This window comes from Triplophysa dalaica, chromosome 21 (assembly GCF_015846415.1).
Source record: "Triplophysa dalaica isolate WHDGS20190420 chromosome 21, ASM1584641v1, whole genome shotgun sequence".
In the NCBI taxonomy this organism is placed as follows: Eukaryota; Metazoa; Chordata; class Actinopteri; order Cypriniformes; family Nemacheilidae; genus Triplophysa; species Triplophysa dalaica.
Window position 1 is genome coordinate 17,629,057 of NC_079562.1, and position 8,147 is coordinate 17,637,203.

General features: G+C 38.2%; 1 long non-coding RNA gene across 1 annotated transcript; it reads right to left on the reverse strand.

Moving 5' to 3' along the window:
- Positions 1–4,094: 4,094 nt before the first annotated feature.
- LOC130410083 (uncharacterized) lies at positions 4,095–7,910 on the reverse strand. Its single transcript, XR_008904973.1, has 6 exons — positions 7,746–7,910; positions 7,370–7,509; positions 6,830–6,912; positions 6,593–6,643; positions 4,646–4,767; positions 4,095–4,313 (listed from the first exon to the last, which is right to left on the reverse strand). It is a non-coding gene; the product is annotated as an uncharacterized LOC130410083 (long non-coding RNA).
- Positions 7,911–8,147: the final 237 nt, after the last annotated feature.

Sequence of the window (8,147 nt, forward strand, 5' to 3'; positions counted from 1 at the left end):
GGAGAGGTGGAACCATGACAGGGAGGTAAGATTCCTTCTTTTATTCGGTGTCTCACAAGACGTTGCGCCACTGTGCTTCAACAATAAACAATATCTCAGAATATTAAACTCCTCTCAACTTTTCCAGAACTTTGTCCATACGTTTCTCCAAGGCAGGTCTGCTGTCACGTCTCTCAGTATCCAGCTCTCTCTCAACTTTTCCTCTGAATCCTGCAAGCCTTTAAGCGGTCTCCTCACCAATCACTGTAATGAGACGCAGGTAATCTTAATCTGCAATCGACCTACTTGTTTACCGTCTTTCACGTGTCTCTCCTACCCGGTGCAGACGTCACTAAACCACGCCTCCCTAGCTACAATAGCTTAGAAGCTGAAGGAATCCTTTCCAAGGTTTATTGGAGCCCCTGGGCAACCCCAGTCGTTCCAGTTGCTGAAATGGATGGGACTGTAAGGCTGTGCAGGGATTTTAAAGTCTCCATTAACCCTGTGCTGCAAGCAGAACAATATCCACTTCCAAGAATTGAGGATATTTTTGCTAACCTTTCAGGAGAACAGTTTTTCAGCAAAATAGATCTAGCAGAAGCATACTTGCAGATGGAAATAGAAGAGTAAGTGTAAAGTGTACCTAGGGCTGGGCGATTTTTCAGATTTTTTTCGATAAATTCGAATATACCTTTTAACAATTTAAATTTTTAAATTGAATCGAGACATCGAGATTAAAAAAAAAAGTTTATCATGCACATCCAATTAGATACGTTGAAAATACTTGTCAATACCACTTGATGGCGCGCCTGATCCACCTGACCGTGTCTCAACCGCTTACTCCGAAATCAGTAAAGTAGAAGTTAACGGCTAACATCATGGAGACGCCTGGCTCTTGGCATCTGGATGAGCTTGTATCAAAGAAAGGTAGTAATGTTACTTCAGTGATTTGGAAATGGTTTGGATTGAGAGGTCAAACGTCAAACAAACTTTGGTCAAATGCAAGATATGTCAAAAGTCAGTTGCAACCGGCAGTGGCAGCACAACTAATTTGTATCAGCATTTCTGACAGAGACATCAGGCTGAATGGCTCGAATGCACCAAATTAAGAGATGAAATCAACACAGTCAGCCATCCGAAGACGACAGATCCACCTCGAAATGCACAACATCAGGTTTCATTAGCGGCATCATTTCCCAACGTCATTCCATATGATAAGAAGTCACACCGATGGCAAGAAATAACAAATGCTGTGGCATTTCATATCGCAAAGGACATGGTTCCCATGCACTGTGGAAAAGCAAGGGTTCATAAAGATGCTACACACCGTTGATCCAAGATACAAGTTACCAAGCCACAAACATTTTACAGAAGCCGCAATTCCCCGAATGTACACTGAAACACGCGATAAAGTGTCGGAACAGCTTTATAACGCATCTTTCTTTTGCAAAGTTGTACTTCTACACCTTCTTGACGACTGTAAAGTACACTGAAAAAGAATTGCGCACTGCGAGTGTTGAAAGAGTTACATACTGGTCATTTAGGAGTGGTAAAGATGAAGTCGCTTTCACAGAGTTTCGTTTGGTGGCCGGGAATTGACCAGCAAATAGAACAACTTGCCATGTGTTGCTCGGGATGTCAGCATGTTCAAAAGATTCCACAGACTGTTCCGTGGCATCCTTGGGAATGGCCTACATCGCCATTGCAACGAATACAAGTTGACTTTGCAGGGCCGTTTATGGGACATACGTTTCTGGTCATTGTTGATGCTTGTTCTAAGTGGCCAGACGTTTTTGATATGACCACTACAATGGCTAGTCAAACCATTGCAGTACTGAGAGATCTTTTTGCAAGGAGCGGTGTTCCACAACAGTTGGTGAGTGACAATGGTCCCAAGTTTGTGGCTGAGGAGTTTCAGATGTTTTTGAGGAACAACGGCCTCAGGCATGTAACATCAGCACCATGCGCTGCGACCCATGACGAATGAAAGGATCTCACTTAGCCAGAAGCTGCACAACTTCTTGTTTGCATACAGAGACGCAACACACGTCACCACTAATCGAACACCTGCCATGCTGTTCATGGGAAGACCTCTACATTCCAGGCTGGATTTGGTGAAACCTAACTTGAAAAGAACTGTAGAGGACAAACAACTGAAACAATAAACATAAGGACAGACAACACGTGAGTTGGGAATTGGAGAGTGTGTGCTCGCTAGAGATTACAGAGGTGATCACAAGTGGATGCCTGATAAGGTTAAAGAACGAACTTGACTGCTCTCTTATATAGTAGAGGTTGCTCCAGACACCACTTGGAGAAGAAATATCGATCAGCTGAAGAAATCAAATGCTTCTCAGGGAGATGTGGAGAACATGTCTCTTCCACCTTCCGTGCCTGTTACCATTTGTAATGATACCACTACACCACAAGATGTTGTTAAACCAATCAGTGAAACACCACATACCCTAACTCCATCCTGTGTTCAAGGACGTTATTCTACACGTTTGAGGAATCCTCCACATCGACCTGAATTGTAAGAATTGAATAGAAGGAATTAAAAAAAATATATATACAGTATATAATAATTAAGCTGGACATTATTATTTTTTGAAAACAAGTTGTATCTGCTCTGAAAACAATTTCCTTGTTAACTGACTTATTATCTAGAGGGGAGGAATTGTAGTTGTTGTTAAGTATGTCCATTCTAAGAGAGTAACTCTGTGTACTTTTTCGGTTGGCCAATCCCGTGTGGGACGCCAGTAAAGATTGTTCAGTAAAAGAAGTAAGACAGTTCGTTGGTGTCTGATCTTTATTGTGTTAAGGAGTACAAACACATTAACTTTGTTTTTGAGAATGGCAAACGTTTGTAGAAGTTTAGGGCAGTCTGAGCAGCAGGTGGTTGTTGATCCAAAAGAAGCCATTCTCACATTAGTTTGAGTGTGGCCAGCTGAGTTATCCTTAAGAATTTTAATTGTATGCAGTAACCTGTCACTGTACAGTTACTATACAGTTTTTACAAAGCATTCTTACTTTTCATTTTACAATCAAATAGAAACATTTTCATTTTGCATACAAAGGTGTTTAATTTGACGATGGAAACAGTCCAACAGTTCTCCAAATATATTCGTTAAAAATGAGAAAATGCTGCTCTTTTAGGCTTTGCACTAGTGATGCGCAGATAGCCGTTAAATCCGCAGGCAGATTAAAAAGGGAGAGTTAAAAACAAAACAAAATGGAGGAAAAAAGCATTTTAGCGAGGTGGTTAACGAGGATGAATCAAGTGCTTGGTATGTAATATGCAACGACTGTGAACGGCTAGAAAATTTACCGTTATCCAGTCATTCATGATATTCAAAGTAAAGTAAAGCCTGTGTTTATATTATAAAGAAAATGGCCAAAGACAAACTTTTGTTTTATGAATCTTAAGATCAGCGTATTATTTTAATATCAGAGATTGGCAGTTTAGTTCTAACGTCTGATAGATCCAACTATGAGATATTGCTTGTAGATCTTATAGATCTAAAGTTTGAGTCCAGTTTCACTAGATCTCTCTCTGTCAGGAACAAATTAAACGTGGAAATATCAACTCCGTTGTGAGTCAATTCTTTAACCCAACCACCAGGGAGATATAGAGCTGAAGGGAAGAACAGCAGGCAGGAGACGAAGTGATGTTAAATAGACAGAAAAATGATTTATTGAATTATCTCCGTTGTGCGTTGATGTTCAGTCAAGCTCTTTCAAACTTCGTCTGACTAGAAACAGATTCAATATGTGTTTTAACTATTCAAGATTACAGTATCAAAACATTATTATTATTATGAACCATGAGATGGAGACCAATGGATACTCATATCAGCATAAGTCACAATACAACTCCCAACGAGGTTAAACAACAGGAAAGTAAGGAACAAATAATAGTATAAAAGAGAATAATAAAATAACTGAATGAATACATTTGATAGATGAATATTATAATAAAAGGGATAAATGAAATAAAATGAAATAAAACAAGAAACAAGTGTGTTTTTATCAAGATCTATCACGTCACTGAATCTGATAACATCATACTTAAAACAAAGAATTAAAGTAATTAAAGTGACGATCAGGTGCGGATATCTATATCAGATTTCAAATCTAGGCTTATGCATGGTGGATCCGAGGATCTCTACTTCGCACATTGCATCTTCATCAACTTTTGAACGTGGTATGTACCAGCTACAGATGCCGTCACTGTCCCTCAGACAGACGTACTCCAGAGACTGAGGAGATTTGGCATCCCACTTACATTCATTCACAGATTGGGGACAACATGGACTGCAAGAACACCTAGAGATCTGTGGAGAGGACAGTTTGACATGAGTTTGAGGTGACATACAGTTTTATATTGACATGAGTTTTGTGTTGTTTAAGGAATAGTTCACCAAGACCATATATATTCAGTTATGTTTTCTTTATCCTCATGTTTCTCCAAGAGATGCAGAGTACAATTTAGAGACTGAAAGCCTCTAAATTATGACAGAAATGTTATCTTTTTGTGAACTTTCTGTTTTAATAAAGCAAAATGCATGGCAAAGGTTGCCTAATTCTTGAAACTACACCATTTTGGAACAAAATTGTGAACAACAAATTAAAATTTTCCAAGGTTTTGTATGCTGTATATCATTACCGTGCAGTTACAGCCCATCATATACGTTTGTTTGAAGTTTTCCTTTTCCTTTAAGGAGAGGTAATCCCATTTCTTGACAAGGCCACACATCATCACCTTGATCCCACCTTCAAACCGGTTCCCTTTTAAAAAAGAGAAATAAAGAAATTGGAAATGGGAAATTTGCTGTAAAGTTTTTATCTGTCTGACAAATTCTTTATTGGACGACTTTTGATATGATAAATTAGAAGAGGGTGAAAAATAGAGGGTGTGATGGCTATAGTTTCCCAATGCAAATGTGGATCTAAAAAATACATATATATATATTTTAATTGAACTTGCAGCAGACTGACAGGTAAAGAGGATGTCTTGCAAATGCTGTCAGAGAAGAATAGCAACTGTAGGGCAGAAATGCATTTTCGATTATGATTAAATATTCTTAGGGCACATGAATTAAAAAATAATGAACCACATAGATAATTAATTTATAACGAACACTGCGTTTTTTCTACTAGTGATGATTTCAGAATGGCAAAACTCTGCACTGCGCAGTTGCAAAAGTGCTCAAGATGTTGTGGACTTGGGATATGGCTTCTTTATTTTGCTGTACCGTTGCTATGGTGCTGTAAATAGTTGCTATAGGGCCTGGCTAAACGGTTCCCAATGTGACATGTACAAACTGGTTGGTCAATCAAAATAAAAGTGTCATATCTTAATAATGTGTTTGCACGGTTGCTAGGGTGATCTAATTTTGGATAAAGTATGGTAGAGCTAGGACTTGCGAAGGCAATTGGCCACTGAAGTAAAAAGAGATATGAATTATTCATATATTTATATGTCGCTAGGGTGCTCTAAATGGTTGCTAGGGAATGGCTAGACGGTTGCCAGGGTGATGTGTAAAGACTTCTTGCCTGATCCAGTGATTTTCCTCTCATACTTTTCAATTGAAATGAATATGGTTGCTTGGGTGTGGCAGCACATTAGAACGTCACTATTTATTTCCTGCATGCTTAGATAATTCAATGTGACCACCAGCAAGCTCTTTGACATTCGGATATGACTAACAAGTTTCTTCACCCGCTCGATTAACATTGTTTAAAACCGTATGCCTCTCCTTAAAAGGCCAGTGGATTTGACACCTCAGTCTTGGATCTACGACCAACAGTGCGGGGCGAGTTACACACCAAATAATTATTTACAGTGAGGGAAATCATTTTGTAAATTTGCCTGCTTACAAAGAAATGAAGGGTCTTTAATTTTTATGGTAAATTAGATTTATTTTAACTGATTTGCATTTCATTCAGTGAAATATGTATTTGATCCCCTACTAACTTGCAAGAGTTCTGGCTCTACAGATTGGTTATGTGCCTATATGTACCACAGATTAGTCCTTCACTTTAAGAAAGTACTCCTGAGTCAGAATGCTACGTACAGTATGTAAAAGATGCCTGCCAACCGAATCTGTATCTTCCATTTCTACCTTTACCATGGTCAAGATTAAATAGGTTTAAAATGATGTCAGGGACAAGATTGTAGACCTTCACAAACGTTGAATATGCTAATAAGAGGCTAAACTCCAATTTACTGAGCGACAGCCAAGAAACCTTAAAGAATTAAAGAGTAGTGGACTAAAATGTATCCTGACACATGTGCAAACCTGGTGATTAACTATCAGAAATGTCTGACCTCTGTGCTTGCCAAGATGGGTTCCTCCACCAAGTATTAAGTTATATTTTGCTCGGGGATCAAATACTTATTTCACTGACTGAAATGAAAATGAATTTGTAACCTTTATATAAAAATATTCCCTTGATTTTTTTATATTCGGTCTCTATCAGTTAAAATATACCCACCATAAAAATGATAGACCCTTCATTTCTTTGTAAGCAGATAAGAAAACAAAAGAAAATAAGAATTGTCAGGTTTCTTATGGTAAGTCTAGATTTACTGTGAGAAGCAGAGGTGTACCTGTAAGCACGTATTGCCCATAAGCCAGTTTGATGCCACACGTTGATGTATCTGTGTAGACATATTGAATTCTGTTTTCATTGATAGAACCTTTCAATACCTGAACAATTGGTAGTAGTTATTTGTGTATATTCTGGAAACTTGAAATTTGTGATACTCTTTCTTTTTTCTTTTTCAAGATAAATGTTCTGCAGACGAATGACTAACATTATCTTGCATTAAATTAGATTAGCTCACCTTGATTATTTCGATTCTATACCGAACCAAGTTGATATGATTCCTAACAGGAATCCTCCCTCCGGTTACGTTAGCTAAAATCACTGATGGAATATAAAGTGGCTTAAATGTTAGAAAATGCTGTTTTGTATAAACATCATATACATGACTATACAGCTCTGTGGAGTTTTCACACACACACTAATATATTGTTAATATAAAATATTTCATTATTATTGTCTCCTAACAACATTCAACTGTGTGTCACGCTCTGTGCCTGTTCTTTTGATTTCACTCGGCTGGGCAGCCATTAGCTGATTGCTGCTCCCCGGACCCATTCAACCCACACCTGTTACTAGTTACGGTCTTCTATTTAAACCTGTCTTTGTGTTTGGTCTGTGTGGGTATATCTTGTATTCTATGTGTATGGTGTATGTATTTTTCACCGCTGGACTATGTTGTGTGATCCCTAACAAGTTAAGGATTATTCTACTCTATCTTTTTGTCCAGGGCCATCAGCAGAGGAAGTAACTTTTTGATCATTCAGGACAGTGAGATTACCTTGAGGGCTGCTGGTCGGATGTGCTTCGGCTTTACCCTCGGTCTACTGTTAGCTAAGGCAGACACTCGGAGTGCTCTGTTGTTTTTCTGTTATCCTTTTTTTGCTCGATCCTGCATCTGAGTCTTTCTGTTCCGTGACACTGTGGACATTGTTGTTTGTTTCTGAATCATGAACAATTCCATCGCATTCCGTAAATAGTACTTTTACACTTGCTTGATTGGAAAATATTTTTTTTTCCAAATAATTGCTTTATAGATAAATGACAAATCAACTGAAATACAGCGTTCCCTTAAGCTAAATGTGTTCTGTTGTTTACAAAATTTCATTAACAAATTATATTGGTAAAAAAAAATGTTGATATTAGATTTGACGTACCTATTTCAGAAGTGCAAAATTGATTTTGGGGGTGACTGAGTGAACAGCGGCAGCTCTCTGCTGTCTGTATATTCAGCCCTACAGACAAGAAGATCAGCACAACACCAAACAGTTGGATGCCCATCACGTACAGCAGAAGTCAAATGATACTTTCTAATGATTAGGTCTGATTTACAGGCTGTGATAGAATTCCTACTTTTCTCTCGATGGAAGTTGATGCATTTTATAGCTCACATGTCTGAGGGAGGGACCTGCCTCTCCTACCAAATAAGTCCCCTCCCACATTCTTGTGTGTTGATGAATAAGTCCTGCATACAAAAAGAAAATACTAGAATACAATTATGTATTCAATTCAATTCAATTCAATTTTATTTAAAAAAGCGCTTTTCACAATGTGCATTG